The 17,083-nt window shown below is 40.7% G+C and overlaps 2 pseudogenes; one reads left to right on the forward strand and one right to left on the reverse strand.

The window, feature by feature from the left end:
- The first annotated feature begins 223 nt into the window (after positions 1-223).
- On the forward strand, positions 224-16,594 carry LOC102241034 (annotated as a pseudogene).
- LOC106724811 lies at positions 3,641-4,087 on the reverse strand (annotated as a pseudogene).
- Positions 16,595-17,083: the final 489 nt, after the last annotated feature.

A 17,083-nucleotide genomic window follows, 5' to 3' on the forward strand; every position in this document is an offset into this window, starting at 1 on the left:
TGGCGATATGCCCCACCCAGACCTGTTGGCCTCTGAGTTTTACTCTGTGGTCATGGCCAGTACATTCCAGGGCCTTTCATTTCCCACGGTCCCCAGGATGAGAGCAATGACCCTTTACTCTGTGCTATTAGCCTTACTGCTTGGAGCCGGGCAGGTAGTTCGCTGCACTAGGGCCCCTGGCTGAGAGGCTACTGCTATGGGCCGAAGGAGGGGGTCACTTTTTAAAACTCACACAGAGCAGCCATATGTGCCAGGGCCTGTGTCTCATGGCTTCTTTCTCCTTTGCCACTTCTGCCTTCCAGGGTTCTGTGCTTCTCCAGAAGGAGCAGGAGAAAATGGCCAACTTCCAGGTGAGTTGAGTTTTGATTTTCATCTCTTAAAATCTCTTCTCAAAGGTTAGACACAGCATCTTTCTCTTCCTTGGGAAGGATAAGACAGGTGTTTGTTTGTTATGTGCCAGTGACTAGCTGGCCTTTTATATTGGTTCTGTTTTGGTTTTGGTTTTATTTTACCATCTTCATTTCACAAATACTGGTGCAGAGATTCATAGATATAAAAAAACGTTTTAAAAGCCACATTACTTGCCCTAACCGGTTTGGCTCAGTGGATAGAGTATCGGCCTGCAGCTGAAAGGTCCCAGGTTCGATTCCGGTCAAGGGCATGTACCTGGGTTGTGGGCACATCCCTAGTAGGAGGTGTGCAGGAGGCAGCTGATTGATGATTCTCTCCCATCAATGTTTCTAACTCTCTATCTCTCTCCCTTCCTCTCTGTAAAAAATCAATAAAATATAAAATATAAAAAATTAAAAGCCACATTACTACACTGCTACGCCAGCTGTTTTCCCCTAGGCTGTATTTGATATAATTACAGCCAGTGTATATGAACAATTTTCAATCTTATGTTTTCACTTAATGTTATCACTTGAGTTTTTTGTGATTCGGCATTCTTTTATATACTCGTTTCAGAAGGTTTCTATTTTTTGTGTGTGAACTTCAGAAGCTACAAACAAGCATACCATACACTCCACTGTGCCTCTGAAAAAATTTTATTTTTATTTATAACACTTTTGCATCGGCTTTTAAAAAACGAAATATAATTTAAAAATGGGCTTCTAATTTTTATTGTTAAATGAAGGAGCTCTTTACATATTTCATCACCACGAAAGGTTCCCTCGTGCCCCTTGCCACACCCCTGGCTGTAGACAACACTGATTAACTTTATGTCACGACAGATTAATCTTTCCTAAAGTTCATATAAATGGAATTATACAGCATGTCTTGTTTCATTTGTTCATCATTATGGTTTTGAACACATATCAATAGTTTTTATTGCTGCATAGTATTACATTGTATGGGTATATACCACAATTTGGTTATCCAATCACCTGTTCTTAGTTTTTGGCTATCTATCTATCTATCTATCTATATAAAGATGTCATATGCTAATTGGTCCTAATGGTGTCACAGTCATGACCACTAAGGAGGAGGCTGCCTGCGCGTGCAGGCGGGACGTTGCTCCCGGAGACGGGGGTGGAAGCGGGAAGGTGCCTGGAGGAGGTCCATGCTCGGGACGGGGGGGATGAGAGCCTGTAGCGCCCCCCTCACCAGACCTTCACCACCCACTGCTTGCACTCAGAGCACCCCGCTGCTCACCTGCCTGAGGAAGGAGCACAGCGCAGCAGGCGGGAGGTTTCCACGCTCTCCTCCGGCTCCATGACAGGGCAGAGCCGCTGCCTTGCTCTGGAAGCGGGGAGGCGCCTGGAGAAGATGGGACCAGCCCAAGGCAACTCGAGGGACTGAGGGTGGGGCTTGAAGGGGCCAGGGAAGGCCAGAGGGGTTGGTGGGGGGGTGCTGGGTCAGGCCCGCTGGAGCTCTGCGTGGAGAGGTTTAGGTGTCAAGGCAGGGCAGCGGGTGGGTGGGCCTTGTGATTTCGCGTGCTGGGCTCCTAGTTGTTAATCAAGTTCTATGAGGACTTGTGTACTAGACTTTTGGATGAACACTGGTTTTCTTTCTTTTTTTGATAAATAATTAGCAGGCGAATCTCTGGGTCATATGCTTAGCTTTTTAAGAAACTGCCAAATCAGTCTCCACTCTGGTTGTATATTTCACGTTCTCACCAGCAACATGTGAGAGTTCTAGTTGCCTCCACATCATTTCCAGTGTTAGATATTTTCCACCTTTTAATTTAGCTGTTGTAATGGCAGACGTATAGTGGTATATCCGGGTGATTTTCTTCCTTTTTTTAAAAAAAATTTTATTGTATTTATTTTTTACAGAAAGGAAGGGAGAGGGATAGAGAGTTAGAAACATCGATGAGAGAGAAACATCAATCAGCTGCCTCCTGCACACCCCCCACTGGGGATGTGCCCGCAACCAAGGTACATGCCCTTGACTGGAATCAAACCCGGGACTCTTCAGTCCACAGGCCAACGCTCTAGCCACTGAGCCAAACTGGTCAGGGCTCTTGCTTTTTTTTTTTATCAGTGCAATTTTCATTTGCATTTCCCTGATGCCTGAGGATTTTGAACATCTTGTCTTCTTTTTGACCATTTGTATATCCTCTTTTGGAATTGTTTGTTCAGCTCTCCTGTTCAATATTTAAATTAAGTTGTGTTCTTACTATTAATTATACTATTTTTTTTTTTTTAGATTTTGAATACAAGTCCCTCTGACCCATGAACATTTAGATCTTTCATTTACCACTTTTTTCATTTACTTGAGTCTTATTTCCTTTCTCTGCCACGTTTTATGGTTTAGAATGTATAGATTTCTTATACATATTTTGTTACATTCATCCCTAAGTGATGTTTGGATGCGCTATTCTAAGTGATATTGTTTTTGAAATTCAGTTTCTATTTAATTGATATTTGTATCTTGACTTTACTAAATTTGCCTGTTAGTTCTAGTTACATTTTGTATGTCACAGATTTTTCTGCATTGATGGTAAGTAAAGATTTGTCCTTCCATTCCCATCCCCATCCCCATTCCCATTGTGTTGACTTCTTTTTCTTCTCTTATTGCATGGCTGGGACTGCTAGAACAGTTTAGGATAGAAGTACTAACCGTGTACAGTAAGCATGTCAAACTCGCAGCCCACAACGAATATTTTTGCGGCCCAGCCAATATAACAGTATTTAAGAAACGTTTTAATAAAATTTTTGTAACTTAATTTTTACAATATCCTGTTGCACATAATTATTAATAACGAACTACAACGTGTGTTAATGACTAATTACTATAATCGTGTTGCATTCATTTCCCTTACGAACCTTATGCGCAGGCGCACCATTTCTCTCCACTAATACTAGCAGCAATTACTTGTGATAAGAGGGAATGTTCAGTACCAGTTCCCCTGTTCTAGCCAGAATCAGAAGTCTCTCTCCCTTGCATTTTAAATGACTACATCATATTTCAGTAAATTAATGTTTCTTTAAAAGTTTCCTCTATCGATGTATTTATGTGGTTTAAGGTTTTTGTGGGGTTTTTTCACATAAAAGTATATTTCAGTAATTAATGTTTCTTTAAAAGTTTCCTCTATCGATGTATTTATGTGGTTTAAGGTTTTTGTGGGGTTTTTTCACATAAAAGTTTAGTTTATTAATCCTCTCATGAAAAACCTGCACAATGACCACAGATAAAGTCACAGGAATCTTGACTCCTTTCTGCCAGCACCAGCTTTGGCCTTGGCAGTCCCCCTGACTTTCTTCGTTCTGTTCTTGCGTTCCTGTCTCTGTTTTCTTGAGGTCTTCTTCTTCTCACATAGGCCGTGTCTTGCAAGTCTGTGTTTGGGTTCGTTTTTCTCTGTGTAATCCAAGGAGTCAAAAATCATGCCAAAGCCAGTGGTCTTGCCACCACCAAAGTGGATTTTGAATCCAAACACAAAGATGACATCAGGTGTGGTCTTACCCATTTTGGCTAGTTTTTCCCGAATTTCTGTCCTGGGTACTGTTGCCTTCCCTGGGTGAAGGACTTCAATGACCATTTGCTTCCGCTGAAGTAGTCTGTTGGTCATGAACTTCCTGGTCCAGATAGTTACTGTGTCATTCATGATGAAAGTTAATCTTCAAGCAGCCAGGGAGGGAAAAACAAAAAACTGATTTAAGGTTTTTAAAAAGTCGTTTCAAAGAGCACCAACCAGGAATCGAACCAGTGACCTCTTGGTTCATAGGTCTGTGCTCAACCACGGAGCCACACCGGCAGGGCGGTCCATGTGTAGATTTGTTTGCATGTGCTGCAGCAAAGTCTGTGAGACTCCAAGTTCGCCAGAACGTCTTCGAGTGGACGTTCTTGGTTCTTCCTGAAGGCACTGCCGCACGAAATCCTGTTGTGTTAGGTACCAAGCATGACCTGCTGGCTTGCGGAGATCACTAACAGACGCCTGCTGCTGCAAACGTTGAGCAAAGTGATGTATGGCTGACGTTGTGGGTGGACTCCTGACATGGAAATAGTGCGTGCTTGCTCTCTGTGTTAGAACAATGGAGCGCTGATTTCCGGAATAAAATTCAGTGATTTTTACGCGTTGTTCCATCGTGAATTTTTCCATAATAGATTTCCACAAAACACATTTTTAAAAATTTGAAACAAATCTTTTTAAATTGCTGCCCAAAAGTTATGGCCTTTTTAAACAGTAACGTGACTTATGGGCCACCCTGTACCTCTGGTATGAGCACCATCGTACAGATGAGGAAATAGATTCAGGCATTTGTCCGTCTGAAGTCATGCAGCCTGGGAGGGGCACGCGTTGGGATTTAAACTGAGGTGTTCTGGCATGAGCACGGTCCCTTTGAATGCTGCCATCAGTAGAGTCACAGGTAGGTGGCATATGCCTTCAGAGTACGGAGGACCAGTTTTTTTTTAAAATATATGTTATTGATTTTTACAGAGAGGAAGGGAGAGGGATAGAGAGTTAGAAACATCAATGAGAGAGAAACATTGATCAGCTGCCTCTTGCACACTCCCTACTGGAGATGTGCCCTCAAGCAAGGTACATGCCCTTGACCAGAATCGAACCTGGGACCCTTGAGTCTGCAGGCCAACCCTCTATCTACTGAGCCAAACCGGTTAGGGCCGGAGGGCCAATTTCATTGCTCCTCAGGAAGGGTGACCTGTTGGTTGGTCAGGTTGTAACCAAGTGACACAACCCAGGCTTAGTGGATATGTGAGTGAGAAAGGAGAGAGAAAGGCTGTCAGACCCGGTTGGGAGTAAATTGACCTAACATTTCGGAACAATTGAGTAGTATTAATCACTGTATGAAATGTACTATTTCATGAGTCAAGACTTACAGTTCAAGGGGCTTCCCGTAGAAATACTCACAGATGACACCAAGTGAAATGAACAGGGATTGTTTGTTAATTGCACACACTTTGGATGGGACTGTGGAAAATTAGTGTATGAAATTGACATGCTGGGTTGAGAAGAGGGGGAAGGTCCTTAAAGTAGACTCGGGGCCGGCAGAAGCCAGGACAACTTCCCCCCATCCCCTCTGCCCCTCAGTGCTGACCTCTCCCCCTGCCCATTGGTCATAAAGTTGAGGTTTCCTGTGTTCGGTGTTGTAGGAGGCGGTGACGTTCCAGGACGTGGCTGTGGTCTTCACGGAGGAGGAGCTGGCGCTGCTGGACCCGTCCCAGAGGAAGCTGTACCGAGACGTGATGCTGGAGAACTTCCGGAACCTGGTCTCAGTGGGTGAGGACAGGCGCCCTCTGACACTGAATGTCAGCTCCCAGGAGTATTTTGATTTCAAATGTTTAAGACTTTGGGACTCTTGAAATGTGTCCCCAAACTTGGGATCTCAGTTTCCTAAGTCCTGTGAGATAGCCTGTCTGTACCTTTCCTATTTTTTAAAATATATTTTTATTGATTTCAGAGAGGAAGGGAGAGGGAGAGAGAGATAGAAACATCAGTGATGAGAGAGAATCATTGATTTGCTGCCTCCTGCACACCCCACACTGGGGATTGAGCCCGCAACCCGGGCATGTGCCCTTGGCTGGAATAGAACCTGGGACCCTTCAGTCCGCAGGTCGATGCTCTATCCATTGAGCCAAACCGGCTATAGCTATACCTTTCCTATTTTTTACAAATTGCAGTAGTGACATCTTGGTTTAAAATCAGTTGTTTAGTTACATCTTTATTGTATTGAACAAAATAGAATAAAGACAGCATAGCTCCTTGTCGGAACCTCAGATAATGAAACCAAAATTGTGAGTAAATCAGGAAAGTCTGATCATTGTGAGCAGTGGCCCATCCATTTGCCCAGTAACATCCTCCCTGCCTACCATCCTCTCTCCTCCTTCCCTCACCTTCATTTCTTCACTTCCTTCTAAAGTAAATCAGACAAACAAACAAAAAAAACACCTGGAAATTCTAGTTTCTTTTCTGGTAGACGAAGCCTTGCCTGTGGTGAGTAGTGGGGAAGTGTCTTCTCAGTCCTTTTATCTTTTCTGTTCTTGTGTCTTCATGCTGGGTGACGGTGTCACAGGCAGGAAGTGTGATGCAGTCTCCATTTGACTCGCTCTCGTATTTTTCTGTACATACCTGCCTTGGAATTACCATCCCAGTTACGACTGCTGTCTGTTTATTTCTTACCAGGTAACTTCCCAGCTGCTTTGCCTTAAAAAAATTTTTTTTTAAATTTTTTTTAAAGGAAGAAAATTCTTATTTATTGATTGACTAGAGGCCTGGTGTACAAATTTGTGCATCAGTGGGGTCCCTCGCCTGGCCTGCGGGATCGGGCCAAAACTGGCTCTCTGACATCCCCCGAAGGGTCCCGGATTGCGAGAGGGCGCAGGCCAGGCCAAGGGACCCCACCAGTGCATGACCAGGGCTGGGGAGGGACGCGGGAGGTTGGCCAGCCAGAGAAGGACCACAGGAGGGCCCCAGGGCATGTCCAGCCTGTCTCACTCAGTCCTGATCGGCCGGACCCCAGCAGCAAGCTAACCTACTGGTCGGAGCATCTGCCCCTGGTGGTCAGTGCATGTCATAGTGACTGGTCGATCAGTTGACTGTCTATCCCCCAGTGGTCAATGTACATCATAGCAAGCGGTTGAGTGGCCTTAGCATATCATTAGCATATTATGCTTTGACTGGTTGAACAGACGACCAGACACTTAAGCATATTAGGCTTTTATTATATAGGATTGATTTTAGAAAGAGCAGAAGGAGAGAGAGAGAAAGAGAGAGAGAGAGAGAGTAAGAAAGAGAGAAAACCATTGATTTTCTGTTCCCCTTGTTTAGGCATTCAGTGGTTGATTCTTGTATGTGTCCTCACCAGGATTCAAACCCACCAACTGAGCTACCCAACCAGGGCTGCTTTGCCTTCTTGAACAAATCTTTACTATTATTTTTAAATTTGGGGCTAACATTTTATTGAAATATAAACAGAAAACTGCATAGATTATAACCTTATACCTCCATGAATTTTCAGGGACTGAAATTACTTCTTATTTGTTTAACTTTTTTTATTGAAGTAACATTTCCATATGCACACCTAAGCACTCAATTTGATGAATTGTGACAAATTGATACACCTCTCAGGAAGCTGAACAAAACTTATAGCATATTCAACTCCATCTCCCTTATTCAAAGTTCTTTTTGGCCCTGGCCGGTTTGGCTCAGTGGATAGAGCGTTGGCCTGCGGACTGAAGGATCCCAGGTTCGATTCCAGTCAGGGGCACATGCCCGGGTCCTTGATCCCCAGTAGGGGGCATGCAGGAGTCAGCCAATCAGTGGTTCTCTCTCATCATTGATGTTTCTATCTCTCTTTCCCTCTCCCTACCTCTCTGAAATCAATAAAAATATATATTTTTTAAAAAGTTCTTCTTGGCAACATCAAAATATCCCATGATTTTGTTCATCTAGTTGCCCTGCTCCATCCATGAAGAATGTCCTAACAGAGGTCTATTTTCACTCCACAGGTACACAAACTAAAGGGTTTCTTCTCCCTTAAGGATTCTTATAAACAAAAGCTCACTGAGAATGGTGCTAGGTGGATCTCATTGTTTTCACTCCTCCTGGAGACAGCTCACAAGTGGAGGAAAAAACAGTGTGGCAAAATGATTATCTCAGAATGTTACTCCTCTTCTGATGAATTTGTAACCTAATTATAATTTTTATGGTACTTGTATTAGCTACTTATACCTGTATCACAAACTACTCTTAAACTTAGCAGCTTACAACAACAAGCATTTATTTATACTTCTGTGAGTCAGGAATCTGGTGGCAGCATAGTTGGATGACAAGGGTCAGGATCTCATAAAGTTGCTGTCAAGGAGTCCAGCAGAGCTTCCGGCCTTTGAAGGCTTAATGGGACTGAAGTATTCAGTTCCCAGATGGACTCATTTACATGGTTGTTGACAGAAGGTCTCAGTTCCTTGCCAGTGGGCCTCTCCCTTGAGCTCCTGAGTGTCCTCAAACATGGCAGCTGGTTTCCCCCAACTACTTACACCTAAGAGAGTGGAAAGCAGAAACCACAAAGTCTTCTATGAACTAACCTCGGAAGTGATGTACTTTCACTTCTGCCATATCCTATTGCCTTCACAGGCCAATCCTGATATATGTGGGAAAGGATTTGATAGGAGATGGATGTCAGGAGGCAGGATCATTGGGAACCATCCCGTATGCTAGCTATCACAACACCTTCTCGTATATACAAAACCTAGAAGATAATGGTAGCCATTTACATTTATCATCAAATTTAGCCAAATTAAGTGACAACAATATCATAGGATTTTTACTCGCATAAGATGTGTCAGTTATGGGAATGAATTTTCTAGCTTTTTCCAGTTATAATGTCCCCCAGTTGAATATTATATATTTTCCCTTTTGCTGAGAAAATCCCCTGGTCTGTAGCCACATATTTCTCATTTTGACTTCATATGTAAGTCTTGGTACAGTTCCAAACAATTCTCCTTAACACCTAGCAGTTAGGTGCCTATTCATCACATCGTTGTTTTCATAGGTATGAAAAAGCCAATGACAAAGTCCAGGGTCTCCCAAAGTAGTTAACCTGAGAAATATTTTTATCTCTGAACAGACGTTCATTTGTCTTCATTTTCATTTCTGAGTTCTCTATCCTTCCAGGACACTGGAATCAAAATGAGATAGAAACTCTTCAAGAAGTTGGATTAGGGTATCTTTTCCATGAAGACCTTGTGTGCTGGCAAATATGGGAACAACTTATAAGTAAGTTAACGAGAAATCAAGACTTGATAAAAAATCTTCAAGGCAAGACGTCTGATTTGCCCAAACAAGGTGATTCCTCCTTTCAGTTGTGGGCTGGAGAAACTCCTCAAGTTTCTGAAGATGAGAACTGTACAATTAAGTTTCCAGGGAAAGTTAAAAGTTCTAATGGTATAAAAACTCAAGAGTTTCCAATTAAGACCAACAGGAATTTCTGGAAGAAAATGTATCTCAGAGAGTCACAGAATTATCAGAGCAGGTGTCAGCAGATTGATGGAAGATGTAAACTGTACAAGTGTGATCGTTGTGTTATGAGAAGGACCTCTCATGACCACGATGATGGTCAGGATGTACAGAAAGGCGTGAAGTCCTGTAGCCACAAGAATTGTGGGAAAGACTTCATGAAGAAATCATTCCACCATAGTGTAATCAACTCAGGAAAGCAAACCTCTGATGAGAATAGAAAAGGCCTTGGTTCCAGTCTTGAAGTTCATCAGCAGTTGCACCTAGGAGCAAAACCCCATATTTGTAGTGAGTGCGGGGAGGGTGTCAGTTATAGTTCAATGCTTTGCACTCATCAAAGTGTTCCCACAGAAGAGAAATGCAATAGGAATGATGAATGTGGTGAGGACTTTAGTCAAAACTCACATTTGCAAATCTATCAGAGAGTCAACACAGGAGAGAAACCCTACAAATGTGAAGAGTGTGGTAAAGGCTTCATGTGGAGCTCATGTCTTCATGTTCATCGGAGAATCCACACAGGAGAGAAACCCTACAAATGTGGTGTTTGTGGGAAGGGCTTAAGTCGGAGTTCATATCTTCAAGCCCATGAGCGAGTCCACACAGGAGACACACCCTACAAATGTGCTGTGTGTGGTAAGTGCTTCAGTCGGAGTTCACAACTTCAAGTCCATCAGCGAGTACACACTGGAGAGAAACCCTACAACTGTGCTGTGTGTGGTAAGAGCTTCAGTCATACCTCAACTCTTCAATCTCACCAACGAATCCACACAGGAGAAAAACCCTACAAATGTGCTGTATGTGGGAAGGGCTTCAGTCAGAGTTCACTTCTTCAAGACCATCAGCGAGTCCACACAGGAGACGCACTGTACAAATGTGCTGTGTGTGGTAAGAGCTTCAGTCGGAGTGCACATCTTCAAGCCCATCAGCGAGTTCACACTGGAGAGAAACCCTACAAATGTTCTGTGTGTGATAAGAGCTTCAGTCGGAGTTCAAATCTCCAAGTTCATCAGCGAATCCACACTGGAGAGAAACCCTACCAATGTGGTATGTGTGGGAACAGCTTCAGTTGGAACTCACAGCTTCAGTACCATCAGCGTGTGCACACTGGTGAGAAAACCTACAAATGTGATGAGTGTGGGAAAGGCTTCATGTGGAGCTCGTGTCTTCATGTTCACCAGAGGATCCACACAGGAGAGAAACCCTTCAATTGTGCTGTGTGTGGGAAGAGCTTCAGTCGAATCTCAAGCCTCCAAGCTCATCAGCGCGTCCACACTAGGGAGAAACCCTACAAATGTGCTGTGTGTGGGAAGAGCTTCAGTTGGAGCTCACATCTTCAAGACCATGAGCGAGTCCACACAGGAGAGAAACCCTATAAATGTTCTGTGTGTGGGAAGAGCTTCAGGCGGAGTTCACATCTTCAAGCCCATCAGCGAGTCCATAGAGGAGACAAATCCTACAAATGTGCTGTGTGGAAAGAGCTTCAGTTGGAGGTTACATCTTCAAGACCATGAGCGAGTCCACACTGCCAAGAAGTCCTACTAATGTGAAGAGTGTGAGAAGGCTTTATGAAGAGCTCATGTCTTCTTGTTCATCAGAGGATCCACACAGGAGCAAAACCCTACAAATGTGCTATGTGTGGAAGATCTTCAGTCAGAACTCAAAGTCTTCAAGTTCATCAGCGAGTTCACAGTGGGAAGAAGCCATGGAAATATGAGACATGTGGGACAGGCTTTAGTCACAGTTCACGTCTTCAGGAACATCAACAAGTGCACAATGGAAAAAAATCCTGCAAATGTGCTGTGTGTGGGTCAGGCTCCAGTCAGACCTCAAGTCTTCAGGTTCATCATAGTATATATAATGGAGGTATGTCCACTACAAGTGATGAGTGTGATAACAGTGTTCTTCAGAACTTAGACTTCGGACTTCCATCAGATAACCTACACTGCAGAGATTAGATATAGAAAGTTTTGTTTTAAGAATTCAGGCATGATTTGGGTTGTTTTTTTTTACAGTCATCTGCATCGCATTGGAAGAAACCTCTTTGTTACATGAATGTGGTCAGTATTCTAGCAGAGCTTAAAATGTCAGTTCTTAAGAGAATGCACCCCAGAGAAACCCTATAAGAGTGATACTGTTTGTTTGTCAGAACCTCCACTTTCACTAAAATCTATATAGGATGGAGGCCTTAAAAATAAAGAGCAGGACCTTAGCAAAGGTAAAATGATGGAAATCCATGTCCATGAGAGCGTAAGCTCTATGGCAGCGGTTCTCAACCTGTGGGTCACGACCCCTTTGGGGGTCAAACGACCCTTTCACAGGGGTCGCCTAAGACCATCGGAAAACACATATATAATCACATATTGTTTTTGTGATTAATCACTATGCTTTCATTACGTTCAATTTGTAACAATGAAATTGGGCGTCACCACAACATGAGGAACTGTATTAAAGGGTCGCGGCATTAGGAAGGTTGAGAACCACTGCTCTATGGGGTCAGGAAGTTTATTTCCTGCTAAATGACCATGACCTCAAACCACTGCCTAACAAGTAGAAGGTGCCTGGAAATGTCTAACTTGATGGAGAAGAATACCTATTACAAATAGAATAACTACAGTAGGTCCTCGGGTTACATCAGAGATCCGTTCCTACGGTGCGACCTAACGCGATTTTGGCCATAAGTCAAGTTTTATGTCACCATCAGAAACCCAGGGCCAATGATGCTCAGCTTTGTCATTAGGAGACAATAGGGTGGCCTGCTAGAGCTCAGGGTTGTTTATACCAGGATAGTTTCAATTGTAAGAAATAGAAAACCAAGTCAAACAAGCAGAAACAAAAAGAGGATTTATTGGTGTGCCTGATTTAAAACAGCACAGGTGGGTGAGGACGGAGGCCTGGCTGAAAGTGAATCTGGATCAATTCTTCTGTGATTCTCTCCCCTCTTCCCTTCCGGTTGAGTTGATTTCCACATTTTCTCATTCCAACCCACTAATAGGAAATTTATTTAAAGAACCAATGTCCTGTTAACCTTAGAACATCCCCTTTTCCAAATACTTCAAAAGCAGTTGTTTCTGAACCTCCATTGTCCCTTTCAGACACGTACAGACTTGGCATTTTTTCCTAATTATATCATATGCAAACACAAGTATTTATAGCGTTACTGTGAGTTGTGATTTGCCATTTTAATGTATCAGCATTTTTGAAGGTTCTTAAAAAATTATTTTCAGAGTAAACTTGACTTAAAATTTTTCTGAGAGTTTTAAACAAGCAAAATAATTTAAAGCACTAATACAAACAATACCACTGATAGACATAAACAATATTTTATTTTTAAGGTGTTTTTTTTACATAAAATCTTTATTGTTGAAAGTATTACACAGATCCTCCTTTTCCCCCCATTTACGTACTCCAGCCCGATCCCATCCTCTCCCCCCTCCCAAGGCCCTTACCACGCCATTGTCTGTGTCCACGGCTTATGCATATATGCATACAAGTTCATTGGTTGTTCTCTTCCCACCCACCTTCCTGCTGAGGTTCAACAGTCTGCTCATGCTCCTTCCTGTATTTTCTTAATTACAAAATAAGTTTGGAAACAATTATGTAAGTTTTCATTTTGGAAAAATAAAATTAAACAGCATTATAGTGTTAGCATTAACTCATTTTCCAACTCATCAAATATATTTTAAAACATGATTTTTAATATTTGTATGTTATTCTATAATTTGGACATATGATAATTCACTTAACTACTCTCCAATTACTGAACATTTGGATAGGTATAATTCTGATATTATTACTTTATTTTCATTAAATTTATAAATTTATTTGGGAAGAAATGACAGATTTACAGCATTTACTTATTACATTCAGAAACATGGTAGATATCTCCATTTATTCATATTTTTGTTTTACTGTTTCAAGATACTCGCAGTTTTCTTCTCATACATCACTCCTCTTTGGTGAATTTATTTAGAGGTGTATTACATTTTCAATCTATAATAATAAAAACGTAATATGCTAATTAGACCAGATGTCCTTCTGGAGGAAGCCGGGGCTGCAAGGGAAGCCCGGGTCCCAGGTGCTGGAGGGAAGCCAGTGCCAGCAGTCGGGGGAAGGAAGGCCTACTCTTGCACAAATTTCATGCATCAGGCCTCTAGTGTTATTATAAATGGCCTTTTACTTCCATTATATTTTCTTCCTGTTTATTATCTTTTATATACTTACTTTGCATCTGGCCATCATTTTAAATTTTCTTATTGATTTTAATAACTTTTTGAAATTATTTTTATGAGAATTCACATCCAATATTTATTGGTCTTTGGTTAAAAAAAAATAAGTACTAGGATGAGAGAAAATTCTGAGTTTCAATTCAAGAGGTAATTGATGTGCTGTGTTTAATCCCTAGCTTCTTCTCCCTCTTTCTTTTAGGAGAGTTGGGGGGTTAAATACTTACCTTCTCCCTTCATTCAATATCTCTAAGAAAGAATGTGGGAAGGCTGCCTATGGCTCACTTCTTCTCTCCTCTACCAAGGGATATTGGATAAGACTCTGCAAGTTGTTCCTGGCATCAGGGAATCTGTTCAGTAGGAGTTGCGACTGTCCCCTAACCTGTGCCCTGGGAGCAGAAATGTGCATTCTGATGTGTGTGCGGGTCCTTCCTGAGGAAGGGGTGCATAAGGGCACTTCTGAACAAGACTTGCAGCTGAGGGGCTGCTTTGTTATTTTTTTAAATATATTTTTATTGTTTTCAGAAAGGAAGGGAGAGGGAGAGATATAGTTTGCCATCCCTTGTTTTAGACAGTTAATAATAGTAGAGCAGTTTCCAACCTTTTTCATTTCGTGGCACACAAAAGCTAATTACTAAAATTCTGCAGTGCAGCAAAAACGTTACATTTTTTTTTTTTTGCCAATCTGACAAAAAAAATAAGTGTAATTTTGATTCCTTCACACTGAGCGGCTGTTGTCATTTTTTTTTTAATTTGACAATCTGAGGGAAAAGAGGTCAGTGTCCCTGACTAAATAGTCAGGTATTGCATGATTTAAAAGTTCTGTGGCACACCGGTTGAAAATCGCTGACGTAGTGGATTACTAAACTGATTCATTTCCAAAAACTGAGCCAGCTTTTCATTCATGAGATAAACCGTACGTGGTTATGGTATATTATTATTTTTACAAATTGCTGGATTTCTCTTACTAATTTTGTTCATGAGGGATATTGATCTGTTATGTTTTGTATTTTATACTCTTGGATTTTGGTATCAGGGTAATGCTAGCTTCATATAATGAGTTGGGAAGTGTCTCCTGTTTTCAAGGAGAGATTATGTAGATAACTGGTGTTATTTCTTATTTAAATATTTGTAGAATTTACTAGTACAACCATCTGAGTGTGCATATTGTTTTGAAGTGTTTTTTAAACTATGGTTTCAATGTATTTCATACTTAAGGACTATTTCGATTATCTATTTTATTTTAGGTAAAGATTGGTGTTTGGTTTTGGAGGAATTGATCCCTTTCATCTAAGTTGTTGATTTATATGTACAGCGTTTTTCATATTATTACCTTAATATCCTTTTAATGTGTGTAGTGTCTGTTGTGATAGCCTCTCTCTCGTTCCTGATTTTTATTTTTCTCTTTTTTTCTTTGCCATTCTTGGTAGAGGTTTATCAATCTGTTTTATTTTAGGTAAAGATTGGTTTTGGGTTTTGGAGGAATTGATTCCTTTCATCTAAGTTGTTGATTTATATGTACAGCGTTTTTCATATTATTACCTTAATATCCTTTTAATGTGTGTAGTGTCTGTTGTGATAGCCTCTCTCTCGTTCCTGATTTTTATTTTTCTCTTTTTTTCTTTGCCATTCTTGGTAGAGGTTTATCAAGTTCATTGATCTTCTTGAGAAAAACAACAACACAGTTTTCAGTTTAATTGATTTTTCTCATTGATATTTGTTCTTTTGACTTATCAAGTTCTGATCTTCTTGAGAAAAACAAAACACAATTTTCAGTTTAATTGATTTTTCTCATTGATATTTGTTCTTTTGACTTTTCCTAAAATGCAAACTTATGGACTTGAGTCCTATCTTCATTTCTGATGGAAGCATCTAATGCTATAAGCCACTGCTTAGCTGCACTGCACAAATTTTATTATCTTATATTTTCTTTTTAAATTTTTTTTTGTTTATTGAGAAAGAGTGAGAGAGATCCATTTGTTGTTCCACCTATCCATGCACTCACTGGTTGACTCCTGTATATGTCTCGACCATGTACTAGACACACAACCTTGGAGTATGGGGACAACACTCAAACCAATTGAGCTATCCAGCAGGGCTGTTTTCTTTAAAATATTTTTCTAATTTCCCTTGAAACATCATCTTTGATCCATGGGTTATTTATAAATATTTTGTTTAATTTCCAATGTTTAGAGATGTTTCTGTTTTCTTTCTGTTACTGGTTTCTAGTTTAATTCTCTTGTGCTCTGAAAATATGTTATATGATTTTAATTATTTTAAATTTATTGAGGTTTGTTTATGACCCAGGAGCATGATCTATCTTGGTGACTGTTACATGTGTCCTTCAAAAGAATGTCTGTTCTGTTGTCATTTTCCTTGTCGCCAGGTGGAATATTCTACATAAATGTCAATTATATCCAATTGGTTGATGGCATAGTTCAGTTCTTCTGTATCTTTGCTGATATTCTGCCTAACAATTCTGTATATTACTGAAAGAATACTGAGGTTTCCATATATAATTGTGGATTTGTCTATTTCTCCTTTCAGATTCACCAGCTTTTTCTTTTAATTATTTTGAAATTCTATTGTTAGGTGTTTATTCATTTAGAATTATGTTCACTTAATGAATTGATCCTATATCATTATATAATGTACCCTTTTATCATTGGTAATTTTCTTTACTCTGAAGTTTACTATGTCTTATATTAATATAACCATTTTGACTTTTCTTAGTACTTTAAGACACAAGACATTGCAAAAAACAATGTGCTCACAAGTACCCTTCACACCATTGTACATTTCTGGTTTTAAAACCAGGAAATTGGCATTGAAACAATATTATCAACTAAACTACAAATCTTTTTTTGCTTTCACCCATTTTTTCATTGAAATTTCTATTGAGATAATTTAGGTTGACATGCAGTTGTAAGACATAATAAAGACATACATCTTGTACACTTTGTCCGCTTTCTCCAAATGGTAGCATTTTGCAAAGTGATGGTATATTACAAGCAAGGCATTAACATTTATACAATCCACTGACCTTAATCACATTTCTTTAGTCTTACTGGTACTCAGTTGTGAATTAAGTGCTATACAATTTTATCACCTGCGTAGATTCATGTACCCACTACAACAGTCAATGAACAGATATTGACAATTCTTGCCCATTTGTAACCACACTTACCTTCCTGCCACTCCCTCACCCCAACCCTAACCTGTTATGACCGTTGATCTGTTGTCCATTTCTATGATTTTGTCATTTCTGGAATGTTACATAAATAGAATCTTACCACATTAAACCTTTTGGAATTGGCTCCCCAATCCCCGCCCCCCTTCCCGCCTCAAAATTCCCTGGCTATTCATCCAAATTGTGTTTAGTTTGCCCATTTTATTACTGAGTAGTATTTTATGGTATGTATGCGTTACGATTTGATTAGTC

This window comes from Myotis brandtii, unplaced genomic scaffold, assembly GCF_000412655.1.
Source record: "Myotis brandtii unplaced genomic scaffold, ASM41265v1 scaffold987, whole genome shotgun sequence".
Lineage (NCBI taxonomy): Eukaryota > Metazoa > Chordata > Mammalia > Chiroptera > Vespertilionidae > Myotis > Myotis brandtii.